A 26,362-nucleotide genomic window follows, 5' to 3' on the forward strand; every position below is an offset into this window, starting at 1 on the left:
TACAGTTCCAATTATTTTGCACAGATATAGCTGTCTTCCAAAACAAACAGCCATGTTTGTCTTGTTATAATCCCGTCACCTTCTTTCTCTAATACCATCATGTCTGCCAGCATGCCAATATGAGCCTATCATCATTGAGTTTTTGTGTGTGTTCCAAATATATAGAATGTGAAAGCCCTAACGACAATACTAAGGATTCATGAGGAAAGCCACAAGTATAATTTCTTCAACAGCCTCCTCTACCTGCCTTTTCCACAATCTTTTTTTCTTTCCTGTGAAAAGTGCCAGAAGAGTTTAGATTATTACTATATTAAATAATAATTTCTGACTTTTGGTTACTGCTTATGACCATCTTGCATATAGAACAGTGTTTGCTCAGGGAAAATGGGTCACAGATTGCTAAGCTAGCTCCTCACCGTGCAGTGGTTAAGAGCTGTTTGTTTTTCAAATACCTTAATTGTATGGTCTACCAGAAAAGAGCTGCACTGAAAATTATACCTCTCGACTAAATGCAACCAGATGGGCAAAAACAACAAGGCATTTGAAAAAGATAAATGCCCCACAATCCCCCTGTGGTTGGTTTTATCGCCAGTTAATTTTATAATGACTTCTTCTGAAGCAGGGGGACATTCCCCAGGGCTAGAAGTGCCCCTCAGCAAAAACCAGGCGGGCATTGAAGGGAAGGGTCCCATTTGGGTAGAATTGGAATAAATGCTTTGGTTTAGAGGTTGGGGTAATAGGTGGGACTGATGGGAGGGTGGAATTCCAAATTGAAGAGCAGCAACACACCATTCTTTGTTTTAGAGTTCTCATTGGTTTTTCATTTTTCAGGGGCTTTAAGCTTGCTATTCAGCAAGTTCTTCCCTGGAATCGGTGACTAGAGCTGAGGATGTGGGAATCATGATATGAAATTACCTAATTGATTATCTGCAGGTAAAAGCTCTGTTGCAAATATGTTGTCATTTATTTTTTTCAATGTGAGAAAAACGTTGCTTTGGAAAAATATTTTCTGTTCGGTGCGGGAAGTGAATTCATCAATGAATTCAGGGTGAGGCAAACCTCCGGATCACGGTTCTTCTCCAAACCATACTATATGGGATAAAATACAGCTCTTGTGGGTAGGTCTTAAAATCCAGGCAACCAGGCTGCTGGACTATTTTCAGGCCATAAGTAATTACATACTGTTTCTTGTAGTATATAATGAACGTATTGGGTTCATGGTTGGACACTGATGGAGCTGTGGGAGAAAGTCTAGGAAGAAATGTAGATCGAAAGACCTCATTGACCCCTTTCTCATGAAACAGTTGTGGTTTTCTGGAATGGGCTGAAAGACCTCATCATTTTGGAAAAGAGTTTTCTCTTTCCTACCCTGGGTCCAACTCTGTCACCTTTGTCCTCCCCAGAAATCCTTGAAAACAAAAAACAAAGCCTTTTAGGTGCTTTAAGTATCTGTATTTTAAAAGAGAAAAACTAGTGAGTGCTTGAGTAAACTAGTACTGTAGCACTGTCGTCCAGTTGTTCATCCATTTGCTCCAATGGGCACCAGTAACGTCTCCATTGTGAGACCTCTTGTTACTGTTTTGGGCATATTGAATACGCCACAGGTAGCTTGCCAGGCTCTGCCATGTGGGCGGGATGTTATCAGTAGCTAGCCAGGCTCTTCAAGAGGGATGGAGGAATCGAACCCGGGTTGGCTGCATGCAAGGCAAATTCCCTACCCGCTGTGCTATCGCTCCAATGAATAAAATTAAAATTGTCAAGTAATTGTTCATCTGCCTTTTTAAAATTTGAGTTTCCAGTTATAGTCCCTGATCTCTATTTGTACATAATTTAATAGCCATATGTCTCTAATAATTGCATATTTAAATCCCGCCTTGATTCTTTTAGGATAATAATTATTTTATTTTCCTGAAGTTTCTGTGAAATTTTTACCTATGAGTTTTACTCCATCAGAAAACACCAATTTATTCATGTCAACAGCCTCAGTGTTTTATGCTCACTGTGGCAACATATATGCAAAAATGGGATGAATGGACATAAGTGAACTCCTTCCAGAAGGAGAGCATGCAAATTAACCAAGAGACCACATTAAATACATTAAAAATTTGTTTTCTATTGATTGAACATCATTGCAAGCTGCTTCCAAAAAATTTCTGGTTTTTGGTATGATACTAGGGAGGTTACAGTCTTTTTTAACAAAGATTTACTTTTAGAAATATTGTGAAATTGGGGCTGGAGAAATAGTATAGTGGGGAGGGTGTTTGCCTTGCATATGGCTATCCTCAACATCCCATATGGTCCCCTAAGCAGTGTCAAGAGTAATTTCTGAGTGCAGAGCCAGGAGTAATCCAAGATCATAGCTAGGTGTGTCCCCTACCCCTCAGAAAATAAACAAGAAACAATGTGAAATTGTAGATCTTCTGAGTAGTGCTGCAATGAACTTAGGGTCAAAATATCTTCTAGAAAAAGCATTTTGGAGCTCTTAGAGTAGATGCTTAAAAGCAGAGTTTCTGGTACTACAGAATCTTAATTCTCATTTTTTAATGTCCATATTATTTTCAAAAAAGGTTGAACTAGCAGTGCATAAAGGTTTTCAAATTTTATTCATCGAGTATTGATGGCTTTTGGATACTAATCCTTTGTCAGAGGAGTGATAAGGAAATATTTTCTTCCAGTCTTTGGGTGTCATTTTATTCTAGTCACCATTTCCTTTGCAGCACAGAAGATTCTTAATTTTATGTAGTCCTATTTGTTTATTTTTACTTTTGTTTACTTAGCTAATGTCATCGAGCCACTGAAAGTTCCACTAAACTCAATTTCATGAAGCGTTCTGATTATGTTTTCCTCCATATAAACTATAGATTGACTTCTGATATTCTATCACTATCATCATAGATTTGCTTGAGCAGGCCCAGTAATATCTCCATTCATTCTAGCCCTGAGATTTTAGGAGCCTCTCTTTACTCGTCCTTTCCAAAGGTGTTACATTAGAGGCTCTTTCGAGGTCAGGAGAATGAGATCCATCATTGTTACTGTATTTGGCATATAAATACGCCACGGGAAGATTACCCGGATCTCCCACGCGGGCAGGAAGCTCTTGGTAGCTTGCCAGGTCTTTTGAGAGGGAGAACTAGTCTATAAGATGTTGCACAGATGCTTTGCATCCATGCACTTCCAGGAGCTTGGTTTTATAGTCTAACTTCTGATATTGAGAAACTTAATTCAGTTTGAACGAACTATTGTGCATAATTTGAGATAATCATAGGTCTGAGTTCATTTTTGCACATATGGCTGTCCAGTTTTTCCAACATCATTTGTTGAAGAGGCTCTTCTTGGTCTACTTCACACTTATAAGTTATTTTCTCTAGATTAGTTGTCTATGAGTCTAAGGATCTATCTCTTGGCTCTCAATAACTAGTTCATTGGTTTGAGTCTGCTTTTATTCCAGTACCATGCTGTCTTTACTACTATAGTTTTATAGTATAGTTAGAGTTTGGTAAAACAAAGCCCTCCATTTTCCATTTTTACTAAGATTTCTTTGGCCAGTTGTGTGTGTGTGTGTGATGTGTGTGATGTGTGTGTGTGGTGTGTGTATGTGTGTGTGGTGTGGTGTGTGTGTGTGTGTGTGTGTTTGGGAGGGAGGGTTAGGGAGGGCAGGGATTATTTCATAGAGATTTTCAAAGCATGTCGAATTAAAGCCTAATAGCCAAAGAATAGTTATCATCTTATTTGATTTCATCCCAGAAGATCTACAGGCAAGACTGTGTGTATCTGACCTAACTTGGAGCTCTTTTCCCTAGTTGTGACTTTCGATAACAATTAGAAGCATTTGTTTATCTTTGTGCTTGTCTAAGACAGTAGATGACAGTTGGCACAAGCTAAAAGAAATTTCAAAGGTGGACAGAAAGATCATTCAGTATGTAGGTCATTGCCTTGCTCACACCTAGGCCTCCTGAGCACTTCCTGGATTGATCCCCGAACCAGAGGTAGGCCCAGAGATGAATATGGCTCAAAACCAAAAAAGCAAATAAGCTTAAAAGGGAAGTTGGGGAATGAGATTTGCACAGGGGCTTTGAAAATCTTAGGGATACCTGAAAACATAAACTATTGCATGTGCATTTATACATGCCAATTGTGTGCCTGTTCAAGAAAAAGTTTAGAATGACTTGAACTGTCAAGTCTGTCTGATTCAAGGCTCGAAGCAAGTAGGAAGTGAAAGTTGAGGCAGCTACATAGAACTGCCTGTGGCACATGAATGATGAACCCCATTTATAGGCATATAGAACACGCTGGCAAAGACTGAGAGAGTCCAGGCCTCAAACAAGTCTCTGTTGACTCACTTCTGACCAGGGTGATATAGACAGACACTATAGTTAGAATATATGACAAGTATACAGATATTATAAATTAGTTTACCGAAGGCAAATTACAAACATCATCAACAGCAAACCTCAGGAAAGAAAAATATCTGATTTTCAGAGTTTTTAATATTGCTATTTATAATACACAGTTTTCAACAAAAATTATGAGGCATGCAAAGAAACATGAAATTAAAGTCCATACCAAAAAAAAAAGTAATTAATAGAAAAAACTTTCCATGAGGAAGCACAGGTACTTGAACTACTAAGCAAAGACTTTAATTCATTTGTGTGAAATATTTTCAGAGAACTAAAGAAAATCATTTGCAAAGTCAAAGAAATAGCAACTTGATATTAATAGATTATATTAATAGTGATAATAATAATCCTTGCATGTGGCTGACCTGGGTTCGATTCCTCCATCCCTCTCAGAGAGCCCGGCAAGCTACCGAGAGTATCCCGCCCACATGGCAGAACCTGGCAAGCTCCCCGTGTTGTATACGATATGCCAAAAACAGTAACAATAAGTCTCACAATAGAGACGTTACTGGTGCCCACTCGAGCAAATCTATGAACAATGGGACGACAGTGCTACAGTGCAGTGCAATGATGATTATAAATATATGCTTGAACTCACTGTCTATTTCTACTAAAAGTTGCCTGGGGTGGCCATAGCAAGATTATAGCAGGTAGGGTGCTTGAATACAGCTAACCTGGGTTCCATCCCCAGCATCCCATGTGGTCCCCCAAGCACCGCCAGAATTAATTTCTGAGTGCACAGCCAGGAGTAACCCCTGAGTATCGGCTGGTCTGACTTAAAAAAAAAAGAATACTGGCTTTTTCATTTTAAAATTAATTTGCAAGGGGCTGGAGCAATAGCACAGGGGTAGGGCGTTTGCCTTGCCCACGGCTGACCCAGGTTCAATTCCCAGCATCCCATATGGTCCCCTGAACACCGCCAGGAGTAGTTCCTGAGTGCATGAGTCAGGAGTAACCCCTGTGCAACGCGAGGTGTGACCCAAAAAGCAAAAAAAAGAAAGAAAGAAAGAAAGAAAAAAATTAAATTAACTTGTGAAAATTTGTTATTGAACAATTTTAAATGTCCCAATCCATGTATACAAACTCTCTCTTCACCAATTTATTTGTCCTTTTAAACTTCCCTCTCAACTGCTGAAGTTTACAGTATAGTGCTCTCACACATTTTTTGTGAAAGTTATTTCAAAATATTCTTAAAATTACATTATATAATTATTTCTCTGTTATAATGGATCTTTTTGCGTTTTTCATATACCCTAAAGGTGTCAAATTTATTTTTAATTCTAATCAGTACAATAGATCCATGTGCTGGAGCGAGAGCACAGCAAGTAGGGCGTTCGCCTTGCATGCAGCCGACCTGGGTTCGACACCTCTGCCCCTCTCAGAGAATCCAGCAATTTAAGGAGAGTATCTCACCCGAGGCAGAGCCTGGCAAACTACCCGTGGCATATTCGATATGCCAAAAACAGTAACAACAAGTCTCATGATGGAGACATTACTGGTGCCCACTTGAGCAAATCGATGAGCAATGGGATGACAGGGACAGTGACAGAATGTTTATCTTACAGATTTCTTAGGATTTAAAAATAAGTACATAATTCTACAATCTGAAAATAAATATGGTCGAAATAAATATGATCTTAATTTTTTCTTTCCTCTTCGTATGTTTTTAATTTCCTTGATTGGCCTTACTATAATGCAATGTTATAATAGAAAATTGTTGAATAAAAAATGGCTATAGCAAATATTGTTGACTTAATCCCAATATTAGCACTGTTGTCCCACTGTTCATCGATTTGCTCAAGCAGGCACATCTCCATTGTGAGACTTGTTGTTACTGTTTTTGGCATATCGAATATGCCACAGGTAGCTTGACAGGCTCTGCCGGGCAGGTGGGATACTCTTGGTATCTTGCCAGGGTCTCCGAGAGAGACAGAGGAATTGAACCTGGGTCGACCGCATGCAAGGCAAATGCCCTACCTGCTGTGCTATCGCTCTAGTCCCATTTCATATAATGGTACTGGGGATTTTTTCACTTTGCTTTTCATTTGTTTGTGATTTTTTAAATTAGGTAAACAAATTGACTTTATAACTCTGCACTGTGATTTACAGTACTGTGACTGATAAGAGTTTCATTCATAACACTTTACCACCTTTTGGCATCATCTCCTCCTCCCAGTTGAATGCCTTCCTCCACCAAAGATGTAGGCCACACACCCCATCCCAACCCAAATACATCTTTTATGAAAGAATACTGGTGCGCGGGAGGCAAATGGGGAGGGGGAGCATTGGTGGAATGAAGTGGACACTAGTGAAGGGATTGGTGTTGACACATTATATGACTGAAACCCAGTCATAAATGATTGCAATTTTGTGGCAACTACGTTAAGAAGAAATAATATGCAACCTAAAATTCAAATGTATCTGGGGAAAAGACCCTAAATTGCCTTTAATCCTGATCTTCTGAGAAGTTTTAATATTTTATTGTTTAAAGAAAAAGAAATGAAAAAAATGCCTGATAAAGAGACAGGTAGGGTAGGGAAAGGGAAACAAGGGACATTGGTGGAGGGAAGTGGACACTGGTGAAAGTATTGGTGTTGGAACAATGGAAACTTGAAACCCAATCATGAAAATTTTTATTCAATAAAAATTTTAATTATAAATTATGATACACATTTTTTGTCCAATACCTTTTGTTTGCATGTATTATGATATACAGATGATTGAATTATTCATGTTCCTTAAACATAGTGAATCAATATTTCAAACCAACCTTGTATCATAGGATACTCTGGATTATTTTATATATTGCTTGATTTATAGGTTTATTTTTAAGAATATTTGTGCCAATTTTCAAAATGGGAAAGTATTGGTCAGGCATGTTCTCCCAAGTTCAAGTATTTGACCCTAAATAATTAAATTTTTTTCCTTTGTTTCATTTTGGGTGGCCCCCCAAGCTATAATTAAAGGGTCTTGGGACCACTTCAACAGTACTCTACAAACCTGGCTGGAAGGTTCAATGGTTCAGACTGAGAAAGTGATATTTACTGTTCAGGGACAGCACTGCTGGGAGTACCCCAGAGCATCACTCAGAGTTTCTCCAGGGACTATGTGGTGCCGAGGAGTTTAGGCTCAAGAAATGCCCTCCAGTCCTTTGCCCTACCGTTCCCCTCTACTACTTGGTAGACTTTTTTAAATTCAATCACTGTGAGATAGGGCATTACAAAATTGCTCATGATTTCATTTCAGTCATACAATGTTCCAACACCCATCCCTCCACCCATGTCATTTCCCTGCACTAGTGTCCCCAGTTTCCCTCCCACCCCTTCAAGCTACACCCCCTCCCAGCCTGCCTCTATGGCAGGCACCTCTCTTATATCTATCTCTCTCCCATTTTAGGCATTATGGTTTGCGATGTAGATGCTGGAAGGTTACCATCTATATCCCTTTATATGCTTTCAACACTCAGTTCTTGTCCAGAGTGATCATTTTCAACTAGTATTGTTATAATGAACCCTCCTTTATCTTAACACCCCCCCCCATCTCCCACACCATTGACCAACCATTGACCAGTCCTCCTGGCCTGTTTTCCCTGGCCTCGAATATTAGTTTCAATTTCTTTTTTCTAAATCAGGGTTATACTACCTTGCTAAAACAAATTAGAAAATACTTCTCAATTTTCTATTTTATAAAATCATTTGTTCATTCTTTAGTTTTCAACAGAATTCATCAGTGAAGACATCTGAAAAGCACCTGGAAATGTTTCTTTTTGTGAATATAATTTTTATAATAGACAAAAAGCTATTCAAAACTTGCATTTCGTTTGTCAGTTTTAGCAACATGTCTTTTAATACATATTTGTTCTTTTCTTTTGAGCTGCAGAATTGTTAGCATAAATTTGTTTATAATATTCTGGTTTTATTATCTGTAACATGCAACATGTCATCTCTTTAAATCCCGGTATGTCATTTGACTCTTTCCCCTTGTCTTTATCTTTGCTTTTACCCAAGGTTTTGCTGATTTCATTAATATATTCAAAGAGCCGATTTCTGCTCTGATGATTGTTCCATTTCTGAATTTTTTTCATTCAGAGGACCAAAATTAATGACTATTATTTTATTTATTTTAAATATTCATTTATTTATTTAAATAAATATTCATTTCTTAATGAATAAATATTTAAGTAAATATTTATTTAATTGATTTTTGTCCTTTCTGAGTTAAGAGGTCCTGTATCTAAGTTGACTCTAAAGCAGACATCCTTGAATTTCTATTCAATGCAGTTTTTGCTCTATTCAATTTGTTCTATTCAATGCAGTTATACCAATTAGTTTGTTGTGTTAATTCTCTTTGTTTAGGATTTCCATTGACTCAGGCATGTAGGATACATGAGACATAGAGGAAAAACCTCTGATTTTTATATCCAACATTTCAACATATTTAATGTTTCTTATACTCAACTTTTTAATACGTAAAATGGGGAGAAAACTCACACTATGCAAGCGAAGTGCCTAGAACATAGTATGTTTAACCTCAGAAGCAAGAGAAGGTCCTTATTATCTATGTGGCCTACTGACAAGCAAATTTTATTTAACATATAACCTGATAATACATGCTCTATGTATAGTAAATCTGTGATGGGAATAATTCATAAGATAGAAATATTTCCAAATGTATCTATAAGCAATCTTTAATACTTATCTTTCTTTAAATATCATCTGGAAACTACAGAAGAGAAAAATACTAAATAGAGTTTAATACATATCACCTTACAATTCAAAATGAAATTCTATCTTCTCTTTTATTTAACTTTTGTGAAAAGCTCTAACCCTTGGGAAATTTCTGTTCACCGTAAGATGGTTCTGTTAGCTTTTCACTCCAAACTTAATAGAACGAAACACTAACTACTTATTTAACTCATTTGTGGTTTGGCAATTTAGGTTGTTCTCAGCCAGGTGTTTATCTAGAGCATACTAAGGATTTGTTGTCTCACTGTTGGTCAGCTCAGTAATGAGGGGATTACACTGCTCATCTCTCATCTCTCTCTTCCCAGGTTTAGAGCCCAGGTTTGCTCACACAGTTGTTCTGAAATCCAAGAGTGTGAGATCCTAACTGCACTTTTTTTCCATCCTCTGCTGTGGACCATTCGGTGCTGTCTCCTTATCCCTACCCAGTCCTGATCTAAGAAATGAAGAATCAAATCCACCAAAAGATGGAAGTCAACCCCAAGTATTATAATCATATTTTCATTGTTTACTATATTGGATATGGACTCTGGCTGAGACAAGAAGGAAAGATTTCTCTTTGTTATCTCTAGTAAGTGAAAAAAAGGTGTGCCCTGCTTTAGAGGATTGTGGGGACAGTTCCCACATCACCGTCTGGCTAAGGCTTTAATCTGTAAAGAGTTTTTTTGTCAAATCAACAAGTACATTCCAAATAGAGACTGCAAGACATGCATCTGATTCTCCAGAAATCAAAGAAAACATAAACTTTCTTTTTTGTTAGCTCTCCCCAACCCCTCATTCCTCATTCCCCTGTTTCCTGACCTTCCACTCTATTTGATGTCTTTTAGAAAAACCTGCTAGTGACTACATCAATCTTGGTGCCTGTGAATGGCTCAGAAAAGTGCCAAATATCAGTGATACATCTGCAATAGGACATGAGACTTCTAAGCCTAGAAAACAGGAACAAATAGATATGACAGGCCAGGCTAGATGCTCCAATCCAATTTTTGATCCTTTTAGAGAGCAAGCTAGCATCCTTGAACACTCAATATACATCTGGCCATGAGTACCTTAAAACACATGGAAACAGTTCTGTTTCAACAAATGCATAGGATGGACTTAGTTGCATGCATAGGGAAGAAGTAAAGACAGATGTGTCCTCTAGGATCACTGTCATGTTTCCCTCTCAGATAGACCCATCAAGGTAGTTCTCTTGCTAAAATTCATTTTGACTCTCAATATTTTCCTTATCATCATCATCATCATCATCATCATCATCATCATCATCATCATCATCTCGTTGATTGTCGAATTTCTTGAGCCGTCTCAGTAATGTCTCCATTCGTCCTAGCCCTGAGATTTTAGAAGCCTCTCTTTACTCATCCTTCCCAAAGATGCCTCACTGGAGGCTCTTTCAGGGTCAGGGGAATGAGACCCAGCATTGTTACTGGGTTTTGCATATGAATACACCACAGGGAGTTTTCAAGGCTCTCCCATGTGGGCAGGAAACTCTCAGTAGCTTGCCAGGTTCTCCCAGAGGGAGAACTAGGCTATAAGATGTCTTATCATCATAATCAAAAGTTTTATCTATCATCTGCTGTATAATAAAGAGCACCTGGGGGCTTGAAGCAGTAAATATTTATTAGGAATCACAAGTCTCTAGGATGATTCTGCTGCTCTGAGCCAGACTCAGTAATTTTTACTGAGTAATTTTTAGGATTAACTCAGTGAGCTACCAGATCACAATGGAACTGGGTTGCCTAGAGCCAGCTGCACTGGGAAAAGTTAGCCTTTCTCCACATTCTTTTAGTAAACTAACCCAGATGGAGCTTCAGGTGCAAAGTCAACAAATAAGTTATAAGGAAGAAAACATGCATTTAAAAAAATTGGGCACTGTGATTTACAAATCACTGTATCACTGTCATCCCGTTGTTCATCGATTTGCTCAAGCGGGCACCAGTAACGTCTTCATTTGTCCGTGTCTCATGCTAATGTAACCCAATGGCATTGACTTGCTCTAGGAACATGAAGAGCACGTTGTTACTGTTTTTGGCATATCAAATACATCACAGGTAGCTTGCCAGGCTCTGCCGTGTGGGAAAAATAATAATAAAAATTAAAAAAATAAAATAAAGAGGTCATGCACTCCAGGAAAAAATGCTTCACTCTCTTCTGGGAGCTTTGTTTTATAGTGTCTGGATCTTGGCCATTGGCGAGGGGGGGGGAGTTAATAATTAAATTTCAGCCATATAGTGTTGCAACTCTAATCCCACCCTATTTTCAGCTTCCCTCTACAGTATCCGAAGATTCCTTCACACTCCCTACACTACCTTCTTAATAAACCCATATTAGGGCTTAATTATTGTAGTTTGGGTACCATACTTAACAGTAGTTTTGACTGTAGTGGTTTTGATGTATACAGACACCTTGCGCTTACACCATCACCTGTGTCCAAAGCTCCTGACTAAGGGACTTATTATCTCTGACCAACCTCTTCTAACTTCCCCCTCTATTTCTCTCCTTCCTTGGTATTTTTGTTTCTATAATCTAGGGCCAAAGTATGCCCATTTTTGATAACATCTGTTCTCTTGTCTTGTTATTATATATAACAGAGATAGGTGAGTTGATTGTAATACTTAGCCAGGATTTGTAAACAACCCAAAACTCAGTGACAGATGAGTGGATAAGGAAATCACAATGTACATATACACAATGAAATGCTACGTAGCCATGAATAAGGATGGAGCCATGAAATTTAGTTCAAATTGAAGTAAATTAATGAAACTAGAGGATTTCATGTTAGGTAAAGTAAACATAAAAGGGAAGGACAAATTCTAACTGTTCTTATACAGATCTTTCAAGACTTTGCTTTTGAGCTGCCTGTTAATTCCCAAAGCAAGTCATAGAGGCGAGTCCAGAGAGAGGTAATCACTTAAAACCTCCACCCACTAAATCAGGAAACATCAATATAATTAATTGATCTTTGATCTTTATAGTTTTACATGAAACTGCAGTGTTCTTTTTCATAGATCTATTTGTTATTCCATAGAACTGTTTGTTACATTAGTGAATGATCTTTATTGCTAGATTATGCCTGCATACGTTAATCTAGAACAGTTAGTTTTGGGGTAATTTATTCCACACCTCAATGCCAATGTGTTTGACTGAATCTCATGTTAGCCTGGGTTCGTGGAGAGCAAGGAGGATAAAGGGGGACAGTGATCAAAGTGTTGCTATCTCCTTGTGAGTTGTGACTTGGTGTTAACCTGTGTTTTCCATCCCTTGCCTATAGGAATCACCTATAAAAGAAAGGCACTCTTGTGGTATGGAATAGCAGAAGTTTATCTTCTACTTCAGACTTCTTTGGCTCAACCTAAGGGTCTCTCTCTCTCAACTCTCATTTTCACTATGTGGGGTATAGAATTAAGAAACAATCAAAGACAATTTCAGGCCTATGTGTGTTGTGAATTGTGGGGAGAAGGAGTATTTATGTGAATATAATCCATTGTATTCAGTGCGTTCAGGTTTGGAAACGAAACAGAATTTACCAATTTTAACTCTTTCTCCAGCTTATTGGTGGCTAAAATATGTACCCAGAGATAGTCAAGTATGAATTCAACAAGAGGGGAGCAGACTGAATGGTAAAGCTAAACAAATGGTGAAAATAAACGGTAGCAAGTGCTAAAGCGCTTCATGCTGCATTGTCAGATATCCCTCGGGATGACTTGAGAACTGGAGTCATGCGGCTAGGTTGGATTCGGAATAAGGGGAGGTTCAGATCCTCCACATCGTATCTTCAAGTACAATGATTTCAAGGGGAGATGCTCTCTGATCCCTTTCCACCTCTACTTCCTACTTCCAGGTCTCCAGCTCTGAGGCTCACTGTTCCTGATACCTTGTCTGGGCTCTGAGATGAGTCTCAGAATGGCTCTCTTCCCTCATGCACAGCAGAGAAACTACAGGGTGCCCACTCAGCCTCCATGACAACGGTGTAGCTGCTAAGCCCCTCACTCCCTCTGTCTACCTCTGCAGTGAGGTCATCAGTTAATTCAGTCCTATGACTGAGGTGTGAGCATCAGCTGGCGGGAGGAAGTGCTTCCAGAGCTTGCTACCAAGCTGTAAAAAGATTTCAAGGTTTCGCAAGTGGTTTTATTTTTTTCTGCTTCCCCCCTGCCTTTTTTTTCCCATCTATTCTCTATCTGTCTTTATCTCTCTTTCTCTCACAGACATCCTATTGCTTTCAGAGGACCATTTCCTCTGAAATGTATTAAAATTTTCATCTCCTCTTTAAGTTGGAAATACGTGTTTCAAAAATTTGCTAGGAGGCAATCTTTTTCATTTTCTTATAGCAGGGCAGTAGGAAATGCTTGAAAGCAGATAGATTAATTTTTTCACCATCCTCACAGTCCTGAGATGGAAATTCCATGAGTACAACCATTATCAATAAAGGTTATCAGGTGGACAGGAGCCCCGCTCCACTCTCTTTTTGATGCAGTAGAAGATGCAGGGAAAGTCAATACATTGATGCCACCCTCAGGGAATGCCAACTCTGCTAAACATCTTATTGACGACTATAAGGTCCTATAAGATCAGAGGATTCAGACCTGAGGATGGATTTCACAGAGTTCAAAGCATTTACTTTCCGTATGAGGAAGCAGAAGCTCAGGCATTCCATTTAGATTCAGTTTCTCCCTCTGTCTCTGTCTCTGACTCTGTCTTTCTGTCTCTGTCTCTGACTCTGTCTCTATTTCTGTCTGTCTCTCTCTCTCTCTCTCTTCCCCTCTTCCCCTCAGCCTTTCTCTCTCTCCCTCTGTCTCTGTCTCTGTTTCTCTCTCTCTATCTCTCTCTCACCCTCTTACCATGATATAATGTACTTTACCTTATACAATGTAGTGTATTTTACATTATTTCACGTGCTCTTTTCCAAAACCCGTAAGTGTCGATTAGAGACCAGATCTTCCTCTCGCAGCGGTTAAGTAGCCCAGACAGCCACGTAGCCATGCTAGGGCAGACCTCCCCGCTGGTTCCCAGTCCAAGTCAGGCAGTCGGACAAGTAGCCAGGTTGGGCATGAGAGGGTTGGACCCTGGGTGATTCTCCCGTGGGTGGGTGGCCCTGGAGAAGACATAAGGCACAGTGAATATGGCTGTCACTGCTAGGCAAGATGCCTAGTGTCTCAGCAACATGTCCCAGGACCTCTCTGATCCAACCACTGCTGGCCTGAAGATCAGAATGGCCACCCCAGCTTGTTTGAGGGGGACTTTTGCCTGTAGAATTTTTTTCCAGCCTTGAGTTTTAATCTGTGTTTGCTCTGACTGTTCAGATGTGTTTCTTGCAGGCAGAGCATGTTGGGTTCAATTTTCTGATCCATCCTGCCACTCTGTGTCTTTTAATTGATGCATTTTGCTCATTGACATTGAGAGAGATTATTTTCATGGGGTTTTGTCCCATCTTTATTCCAAAGTTTGGTGTATTTAAGGGGCTTGTCTTGTCTTAAAATACCCCATTTAGTTGTTCTTATAATCACTGTTTGGAATCAATGAGTTTCTGAGTTGTTGTTTGTCTGTGAAACTGTGTGTTGTTCCTTCTGATCTGAATGAGAGCCTAGCTGGGTAAAATATTTTTGGTGAGGACTTTATTTCATTGATTTTTTTTCACTATGTTCCATCACTGTGTTCAGGCCCAGAGGGTTTCATCAGATAAGTCAGCTGTAAATCTTAAGATGCTCCTTTGTGAGCAATTTCTTTCTTTGATCTTGCTGCTTTCAGAATTTTATCTCTGTCTATGGTTTTTGTCATTCTAATAAGGATATGTCTTGAAGTATTTTTATTTGGATTTCTTTTAGCTGGTACCCTTCGGACCTCCTAAATCTGGTTGCATGTGCTCTTCAGCTCTGGGAATGTCTTAGCAGTGATGTCTTTGACAGTTTCTTCTTCATCAGGTTTTCTTTCTGTCCCTCTGGGACTCCAGTGATTCTTATGTTATTCCTCTTGGCTTCATCCTGATTTTCTCTTGACATCTGTTGGTTCATTTTGAGGCTATTTTCCGTTTTCTGTTGTTGTCTGGAGAGTCTCTACACCTCATCTTGGAGTTCACTGATTTTTATTCTCACCAGCTTTTACTCTGCTGCTGAGGCCTTCAACTGAGCAACTGAGTTCTTCAATTCACCTACCAGGTTTTTCAGATCTGTCATTTTTGTTTGTAATTTTGTTTGCATTTTCCACATTTCTGCTCTCAAATCCTTTTGTATTTTATTGGCAGTGCGAAATATTGTTTCCTTTAGCTCCCTGTTCATCCTCATTAGCTCCCTTCTTAGTTCCTTGTCAGAGAGGTTATCTAGCACACCATTACTGCTTGGGTCTTCTGGGCTAGTTTCCTCACTAACTAAGGTTGGTGGGCTTCAGCATTGCTTTACCATTGTGATCTGTGTGGTTTAGACTTTCACACTCACTGTTACTGTTGAGTTTTTGGTGTAAGGTTAATTGAGGTGAGGCTAATGAATTATTGGTCTAATGTGGTTCTGGTGATCATGCTGCCCTAATGAAAGTTCCACCTAAGAGGCTAATTTATGGTTCTTATGGGATATAGAGGGAGAGAATAACTCTCAGCAGGCTCCGGACACCACCCCCAGTGGGCCTATACCTGTATTAGGGGAGATCGAGTCCTTGAAAGTTGGATCCTAGTGGCGGCAGCCCTCCTGGGTTCCAGTCCCTCAGAGGTCAGTATGTATATATTTTGGTTGTGGGAGAGAATTCAAGAAATTATTGTCTACTAAGTGAAGGAAGGAAGCAGATTAATAGAGAAAATAGCCTAAAGACTATGTGCATTATACTTCTTTCTTTGAATTATTTATAATGCTCAACCATACTCATATTTGAGAGGGTTTGTGAGCTACTCTAGATACTAAATATATTTATGCTTAAGCTTGAGTTTCCGCCATGGATAATACACAGTATGATCCAAGCACTGCACTGTAGCACTGTCGTCTCACTGTTCATCGATTTGCTTGAGCGGGCACCAGTAACGTTTCCATTGTGAGACTTGTTACTGTTTTTGGAATATCAGATACACCATGGGTAGCTTTCCAGGCTCTGCCATGCCGGCGGGATACTCTCGGTAGCTTGCTGGGCTCTCCGAGAAGGACAGAGGAATTGAACCCAGGTTGGCCGCGTGCAAAGCAAATGCCCTACCCACTGTGCTATCATGTATGACCCAAAGATGATTAAATTCAATAACAGATTATTCATACATTTTAGAAAATGAAGACATGAGAGTTGTCTTCTAGCACCTAGAACTGGTTGAGACATAAAAGCCAGTTAGTTGCAATGAGCTTAAGACAAGGAGCCAAACATCTGTGGGGTCTTGTTAGCTACTGACTTGACTCATATGCAGCAGGGCTGTTCTCCTGAGAACTGAGGGGACCTAGAGTTACTTTGCCAACAGGTAATTGTGTCTGAAATTAACTGCAAAGGAAGTCAAAATCCAAAATGGCTGAGGTGTGAAAAAAATTTTAAAAAATCACTTAGGAATGGCGAAGGCCATCTTTGTCTGGGATGATAGTTTGGAAACTGGTGAGTTTTTGAAAATTGTCTTGTTTGAACTGACTAGGGAAGGATTGTGGAGGAAGACTATTGAAATGATGGAGACACATGTCCAGTAGGTCCTCAGTCATCTAGCACTCTTTTTATAACCTCAAGGTTCCTGCATTCTGATTTAGTTTCTCAGAAGTAAGGTAGATAAGCTGGACAGATACTGACTTCCTACAAATCTACCATATACACAGCTTGTGCTTCCAAAAACCTCAGTTACCACAGGTTATGTTTCATTTCCATGATTTATGATCACAATCTCACATCGTGTCCCTCTCTAGTTCTTTTATCCTTAAAAGCTCCTCCACTTAGTTTTCCTGTTATCATCATTCCTCTGCTTTCCCTAAACTATTTCCAGGAAGGATGAAAGTTCTTTGAATGGTCTAACTTCTTTACCTTTTTGCAGCAACTTTCAGAAAGCGACTTCGTTCATAAAGTCTTTCTCCTAAAATGATCAGACAATTAAAAGATGGAAATCTTTTCCTCTTCTTTGTCTCAATGCACTCACCAAAACCCAAGTCAATGACTCAGGTAAAGAGCAAATAAATTGCTTCGTCTCTTTGCACATACATTAGACGAGAAACAAACCATTGTCCTTGGTATACTGACATTTTAAGTGTCCCAGGGCTTTAAAAATCACATCACCTCAACAGGAAACTGTCCTAGAACAATCTAGAAAAACTCACCTTGGATGACTTGGAAGACTTCAAAATAGTTTTGAGGTCTCACGTAAACTCTAATTATGATTTCACACACATAATTGTTGTTTCTATCTTCCAGGTACTTTGTTGGTCTCTATTACATGTGACATGTCTCAGAGGGCAATTAGATATGCTAGATTAGAAAATAGTCCCATTGGCCTCTGACAAAATAATAGAAGCCGTAGATATTTAAAAGACCTAAAATGCTCTGGAATTATTTTCATTATCCATTTTAAAATTTTACTTTATTTAGCACTGTAGCATTGTAGCACTGTTGTCCCATTGTTCATCAATTTGCTCAAGCGGGCACCAGTAACGTCTCCATTGTGAGACTTGTTACTGTTTTTGGCATATCGAATACACCACAGGTAGCTTGCCAAGTTCTGCCATTTGGGCAGGATACTCTCATTAGCTTGCCAGGCTTTCTGAGAGGGGCAGAGGAATCAAACCTGCGTCAGCCACGTGCAAGGCAAACGCCCTACCCACTGTGCTATCGCTCCAGTCCCTTACTTTATTTATTTTACAAAATTTGGTACATGTTATAAATTATATATTTATTATATATTATAATTCCTTACATTTTAGATCATTTATTACATACTATACATATATCATTATCTAGCCTCCATAAAATTTATTGTACATCTTTCAAATGCAGATTTCAATGTTTTATCAGAGAATTTTATCATCTGGTAGTCATATACATATAAATAACCTGACTTAGCCAGGAATACAAATTACAATAGGACAGAATTTGTTTCAATAGTTCACAGGCATACATGCATATGTTACAAGATCAAATAGCCTTAGAGATTTAATACCGTTTTTTCAAAAAGTTATGCTAATATATGACTGATAACAGAATTCACTACCTTAATGCCTAATAATGGCATTAAATACTTCATGGGAAAGTCCCATTCAATCCATCATAATATCAAACAATTTTTGGAGTCCAATTTTCTCTTCAACATAATCATTTTGAATAAATGAGAATAAAATATTTTAGTCATATTTCTTTTTGTAGATATGTTTAGAATCCATTATATAAATTAGAAGATCTTTTAGGCATAAATTATATGATATATTAAAGAATAATTTCACTAAAATAGAGATTGTTTTCTTCTCAACAAGTCATAAATTTATAATTATGTATATAAAAATCTTCAAGATAAATCTATGTCAATGACATATACTAAATACCTGTAGCATTGTAACACTGTAGCACTGTCCTCTCGTTCATTGATTTGCTTGAGTGGGCACCAATAATGTCTCCATTGTGAGACTTGTTACTATTTTTGGCATATCGAATACACCACAGGTAGCTTGCCAGGCTCTGCCATTTGGGCAGGACACTCTTGTTAGCTTGCCAGGCTTTCTGAGAGGGACAGAGGAATCGAACCCGGGTCGGCCACATGCAAGGCAAACACCCTACACGCTGTGCTATTGCTCCAGTCCCGTATTGATAAAAATATGGAAATATCTGAACAATAAAATAATAAACATTCTTCAAATGTTTGATAAATAGTACAAATAGTATAGATAGTTTAATAGTACAGTTACAGCTACAATAGTAACTGAAGCAAAATAATGCTTTAGAGCTTCCTCATTTATAGCCAATGAATAGTTTCTATTTTATATTGAATACTGAGTTTGGAACTTAACTTCAAGCCTGGCTTCACACATCATCAAACAAACAAAAAAAAGAAGTGTAGGTGATAGTCTTAATACCCAGTTTGAAGCTGATACATCACAAATTGGGAGATACACCATTTCTGTAGTGAAGTATTTTTTATTATGTAGTTTATCTAGGACTTCAATGGGAATTTATGTGGTGTGTGTGCAGGAAGGGAATGGGATGTTATTAAGAGAATCAGTGATGGACGGAAGGAAGTTACTGATGAGCTTTGCAGAAAGACTTCTAGGGTTCTGAATTCTCCTCCCAGTAGAAGATAATAGCCATCTGTTCCTCTGATCCACTGGGGAGTGAGCAAGGGGATAGCAGTTAACAACATAGCTAAGGAGATTGAGGAACACAATGAATTTCACAGCTGACAAGTTCCTCAGACACTGGAACCATTGACCAAGTGTTCTGTGAGTGGGGTGAAATGCCCTTCTCTGGAGGCCACCAGACACATCTGTCTGGCAGAATATAAATGTGGTGCTACCCGGAGGCAGAAGAATGGACACTTGATGGCTGGATTCCTACATTCCAGACTGGCAATATTTACTTTTAATCCTATCCCTGTCCCCGAGAGGAGATCTAGATTTCCCACCAGGATTTTTAAGACATCCTTCGTTTTTCACTTCATTCTCTAGGAAAAAGTAAAAGAAGAGGTGAATAAAGGAACTTCTTGGGGAAGAAAGTGTGATTTATTTACAGAAACAACTAGGTGGCTCCTATTTGCTATTCATGCAAACCATGTACTTAAAGCCATAAACATTTTCATTGGAAATGAACATTTATCAACTTCCCCTTGCAACATGCGGGTGACATGGGGAGTTTTGATTTTTCTCTTGACACAAGTTAATTATAACCTAAGAAGACAGGTCTAAAGAGATTTAACTCAGAATTATAGACTGGAATGACTTGAAAGCCTCTTGAAAATTATCTGGTGGATAAAAAAAAAAAACTGAGTCACCGAGAGATGAAATGAACGAAGGGTCATGAGAATAAATTCACAGAAGAACTTTTTAAAAAAAAACTTTTTATTCAGCAGGGAAAAAAGGTTGCAGGCTAAGTCTCAGATTCATAATTAAAATATTGTCTTTAAAAGAATGAAGGCTTCCGGGCACTGCCCCTGGCTTGCAAAACCTCGTTACCTAGCTCCCAATCATAGAAGCTAGGTGGCTGAAGGAGTAAGAGCAGAAATCAAATCACGTACCATTTACAATTCCTAGATGTTGGCCAGGGAAATAGCTCAATGGGCTGATGCATATGCTTTGCATGCTGGAGGCTCAGGTTTGATATCCAGCAATGTCTGGGCTCTTTGCACCAAGAGGAGTGACTTTCCAGTGCTGTACCATGGTGAGCCACTCATCGCCATTGGGTATGACCCAAAAACCTAAAATACACACCACAGCACAGCATAACATAACAGAGCATTTGGTGGGTGTCATTTATTTCATCAAATTACCTTAGCCCAAGAAAGGGCTACTTTGAGAACATCATGACATTACATGCAGATTTTACTCCAGAACTTTAGGTGAAAGTATCTTTATTAGATTTATTGGTCTCCAATTAAACATTCTCTAAAGGCTTTTGCATATTAAGTGTTATTTTATGGCGACAACAAAAATTTCCCAACTAAACTTTATTAAACCCAGTGCAAGAAGCAGCTACACTCTAAAAGCTAATTTTTCTAACTGGACTCACTGTTAAACAACAACAATCAATATCATGCTAAAACAAAATTATTTCTGCTGATGAAAGCTCTAGTTTGTCAGGAATATTCGAAGGGTTTTCACGACAAAATTATTCTGTATTGACTGGTGTTCTGATTTATTTTAGCCAATAAGTCATTTTTCTGCAAGTGAGAAGCAGCGGCAGCTCAACGGCCTCACTGTCTAATGTACATGCACGCTAGTGCCCCTCCTATGACATGAGAAATTAGGAGACCTGGCCTTTTCGTGAGACTTCATCATCATCATCATCATCATCATCAGCAGCAGCAGCAGCAGCAGCAACCTATTGTGTGATTCAGAAAACAATAAACTGAAATGAGGGCTTCTCATTGCCTAGGCACCATCTCACAAAAAAATCTTAAAACACTTTGAACAAAACCCTAGCTGATGAATATTATCACACCCTCTAATAGAGACTGTTTTAGGGTTCATTCAACTATTGGTTTCTAAAAATTTACATGATTTAAAATTGTAAGCATAACATATGTTAGTCAGACTTTCCTTTGGCATGACCCAACTGTACTACTTTTTTTTTTAATTTATTTATTTTTAATTAGTGAATCACCGTGAGGGTACAGTTACAGATTTATACACTTTTGTGCTTATGCTTCCCTCATACAAAGTTCGGGAACCCATCCCTTCACCAGTGCCCATTCTCCACCACCAGTAAACCCAGCATCCCTCCCACCCTCCCCAATCCCATCTCCCCCCCACCCCACCCTGCCACTGTGGCAGGGCATTCCCTTCTGTTCTCTCTCTCTAATTATCTGTTGAGGTTTGCAATAAAGGTGTTGAGTGGCCACTGTGCTCAGTCTCTAGCCCTCATTCAGCCCGAAACTCCCTTCCCCTGCATGGCCTTCAACTACATTATAGTTGGTGATCCCTTCTCTAAGTTGCCCTTTCCCCAGAATGTGAGGTCAGTCTCCAAGCCATGGAGTCAACCGCCTGGTACTTATTTCTACGAGTCTTGGGTGTTAGTCTCCCACTCTGTTATTCTATATGCCATAGATGAGTGCAATCTCCAACTGTACTACTTTGGATAAATTCTTTATACCTCGTAAACCTGTTTCCTCAGTAATATCCTGGAATAGTAATCCTTCTTCAGAGATTTGCTGTATGTTTCATTTCATTTCATTTTATTTTATTTTACTTTAGTTTTGCTTTTTGAGTCACACCTGGCGATGCTCATAGGTTACTCCTGGCTTTGCACTCAGGAATCAATCCTGGCAGTGCTCAGGGGACCATGTGGGATGCTGGGAATTGAATCCGGGTTGGTCGAGTGCAAAGCACACACCCTACCTGCTGTGCTATTGCTCCAGCCCCTTCGCTGTATGTTTTAACTGAGATCATGTTTACAAGTGCTTGGCATAAAGCCTGCCATGTTACAAATGTCAATAAATAGTTGTTAGACACTTGACTCATATTCAAGTGGATGAGGTACATTACTTCACATCCTCCCCTACTGCTCATTCGCAATGCAACAGCCCTTTAAAAACATGATTCAGATCTTATCAATGCTTGGGTTATGTTTCTTGGGTGACTCATTTCACTCAGAGTCAAACCCCAAATCCACCCTATACACTACTTTGAGAGCTTACTACCTCTCACTTTTGGGTCCTTACATTCCCACTAACCTTATCTCATTGCCCTGAGTTTTTCTCCCTCTGAAAGGAACATCTTCCTTATATATCCTCAAGACCAGTTTCCTTAGGCTTTTGAAAAATCAATTATGATAAGAGAATATCATAAACTATTTTGCTAATCAACTCTATAAAATAATCAGATCTATCAATCTTCACTCCTTAGACTCCTCTGACCCTGAATTACCTTTCTCCAAATAAAAAAACCACCATCTAATATCATATCTTGACAAATTTGGTTCTAGTGTCTCTTCAATTGAAAAGTGATACTCCAGGGGTAGACACCACAATATTCCCAGTGCCTAACCCATGTCTCATACATTCGAGACACTCATATTTGTCTAATGTATTTTTCTAAAGAGTAATAAATTATTTCCTAGTATGAATTTGATCTGTCCATGTCTCAAGACTTTGATAGACTGATGTACAACATTTTTTTTTCTTTTTGGGTCTCATCCAGCAATGCACAGGCATTACTCCCGGCTTTGCACTCAGAAATTACTCCTGGCAGTGCTCGGGGGACCATATGGGATGCTGGGGATTGAACCTGGGTCGGCCGCGTGCAAGGCAAACGCCCTACCTGCTGTGCTATTGTTCCATTCCCAACTGACGTACAGCCTACTATAAATTGAAAGACCCTCTTCCACTGTGCTCAGACCTACATAGTGCTGTAAAAATACAAAGTAGAAGAAGAAAGTTGGAGAGCTATAGATTGCCAATCACCAAGATGGGCAACCATGATAATGCTCCTCTATCTCAAGTTCCTCCCTATTTCTTCCAACTTCAAAGTGAGACTTCGTACTGTGTTCTAGTGTATTCTCTATTTTGTCCTTCTTTCTTACCCAGAGTGAGTTCCAACGTGGCCCAGCGTTGGAACTCACTTCGGTGTCAGGTCTTTCAGGTCCTCCAGGTCCTTCAGTTCCTTCATGTCCTTCGGCTTCAGGTCCTTCTTGGTATTGGTTATATTCTGTATATCCTTACTTCCATGCATTGTTGTCCTTCTGTTCTTCCAGAGTGTTCTACTTTTATTACAATCCAAATACATACTAGATCCCAAGGTTCAACTTACATCACACATCTTCCAAGAAAAGCTCACTTACAAATGACTGCCTCTCACAATGTTCTTACTTATGACTACTTCTCAACCTGCAATTACATACACGGTCCAACCTACCCTCCAATTGTTACACATCACCATTTTTTTTTAAGTTCCTGTCACATTGTAGATAAAAAGCCCTTTTATTTCTATGTTAATCTTGAAAGATAAGAATTAATGTTGCTATCTTGTGCAATACAAAACGAAAACTTTAGTTATTAGTCCCTCCAAATCATAGCTAGTCCAATATTCAAATCCAATGTACCTAACTATAGTATGTTAGCTTTTTCCCCTCAAATATATAAAATCATAACAGATTTAGCATAATACATGCACTCAGTATGCACTCAATAAATACAGGTTGATATAGGAGCAAGGAGGAAGCAGCTTGCGTCAAATATGCCTTGAAGAAGTCTCGCCTTTCATGGATGATAAAATGGGGAGCCAAAGACTCCCTCTGGTTTCACCTCTCCTATTCATCCAAATCTGTGGTAACAATGACTGCAGAACAGTTAAAGGTCATCGCAGCCCTGAGAAGAGAAGGAAATGCTCTCCAGGATCAAACCCATTTCTTTTCAAGGAGTCACTCTGCACTTACCCAGCTGAGGCATCCAGAATGTTTTTCCAGAACATTCTCTCTGCCACCTCAGGCTGAGAGCTTTCTAGGCAAGCCTGTGCTGGGCACCAGCCTTACTCTTCTGGAATCTTGCTAGGAAGCCCTCTGTGTGCCTCTGACAAAAGAAGAGCAGGGCCCTGTATGCCAGAATGTCCCAGATAGGCCCATGTGCCTTAGGCACTGCCTCCACATCCCGAGGTTGTAAGAAGGAGCTTCACCCTGTCAGGACCTTCAGTCCATCATCAGCAAGACACTCTGACTGCTTTCTCAAAACTTTCACCCTGTCCCTGAGCCCACCAACACTTCATGGAATAGGAATATTAGGTTGTATCCTGCCCAAAGTTACCCAGAAAAGGGGGAAGATTCCATCATAGAACTACCTGCTTCCATAGTCTACAAGCTTCTCACTCTACTGTAGCATCCTCCTGTGCCAGGCGCCAAGGATCTGTCTTCCAGATCAGCACACTATTCATCTTGGCAGTCTTCAGCGATCCCCCATAAAATATGCAGGTGCAAATCTTCTGTTCTTTACCACCTCGCAAATTGCGTTTCATTTGGTTTATACCGTAAACATGCAAATGCATCCAAAACATAAGAAATGAGAGAAGTGATGGCTAATTTTATGTTTATGTTTCTAGATATTTACATCTAATTCCCTTAACTCCCCTAAGGTCCCTGAGGTAGAGATTGTGACAATAATTCTTTCACTTATATGATTTTCTGCCATCCTTTACATGTCCCTTACAGCTTAAGGAATACAGTAAATTATTATTATGCGTTAAATACTGAGGGCTCAGAGCCAGGCGTTGGGTGGTGGGAGGGGATTGCTAGTAGTAATCTTTCAGAGCAATTCCCTTTACCTTGAAAATTGAAGTTCAGAGGGGCACAGAGAAACCAGACCGAGACAAGAGCCCTGAGCTGATGGTTCTTTTTATACGGCCCTGTCTGAACCATATTTGTTTATGCAATCTTCCAGATCACAAAGGCAAAAATATACCAGGATCCAGCACTTTTCAGGAAGAAGGTTGGTGGTTTTTTGCTCTGAATAACTAGGTAATATTTTCTTTGTTCATTTTTTATTGTTTTTACTAATATTTTATAAAATGACAGTAAATATATAAGACTAATGCCCAAGAATAGTAGAAATAAGTACCAGGAGGTTGTCTCCATGGCTTGGAGGCTGGTCTCTCATTCTGGGTAACTCAGGGAAGGGAACACCAAGTAAAATGTGGTTGAAGGTCATGTGGGGGAAGGGTGATGCGGGCCAAATACAGACTAGAGACTGAACACAATGGCCACTCAACACCTTTATTGCAAACCACAGCACCTAATCAGAGAGAGAGAACAAAAGGGAATACCCTGCCAAAGGGTGGGGTGGGGGAGAAGGGACTGGGGGGGGGAGGGATGTTGGGTTTACTGGTGGTGGAGAATGGGCACTGGTGAAGGGATGGGTTATCGAACTTTGTATGGGGGAAACATGAGCACAAAGATGTATGGATCTGTAACTGTACCCTCACGATGACTCTCTAATTAAAAATAAACTAATTTAAAAAAAAGAGGAAAAAATATATCAGTAAGAAAATCAAATACAATAAGATGAGTTAATCTTTTGGCTTTCCATTTCTATGTGTTTTTGCCAAAAAGGGCCCTTGAAAGATGAAGTTAATCAGGGCCTAACCAGACAATATTCCTGTCTCAAGACTCTCTCTCTCTGTGTCTCTGTCTCTATCTCTCTCTGTCTTCCTGTCTCTGTCTCTGTATCTCTGTCTCTTTCTATTTCTCTCTCACCCTCTTACCATGATGTAATGTATTTTACCTTATAAAATGTAGTGTATTTTACATTATTTCATGTGCTCTTTTCCAAAACTCTAAGTGTCCATTAGGGGCCAGATCTTCCTCTCGCAGTGGGTAAGTAGCCCAGATGGCATGTAGCCATGCTAGGGCAGACCTCCCCGCTAGTTACCAGTCCAAGTCAGGCAGTCGGACAAGTAGCCAGGTTGAGCATGAGAGGGTTGGACCCTGGGTGAGTCTTTCCTGGGTAGGTGGCCCTGGAGAAAACATAAGGCACAGTGCATATGGCTGTCACTGCTAGGCAAGATGCCTTGTGTCTCAGCAACATGTCCCAGGACCTCTCTGACCCAGCCACTGCTAGCCTGGAGCTCAGCACACAGCCTCCTGCTCCCACACTGACGGCCTTTCCTG

This window comes from Sorex araneus, chromosome X (assembly GCF_027595985.1).
Source record: "Sorex araneus isolate mSorAra2 chromosome X, mSorAra2.pri, whole genome shotgun sequence".
NCBI classification, from domain to species: Eukaryota; Metazoa; Chordata; class Mammalia; order Eulipotyphla; family Soricidae; genus Sorex; species Sorex araneus.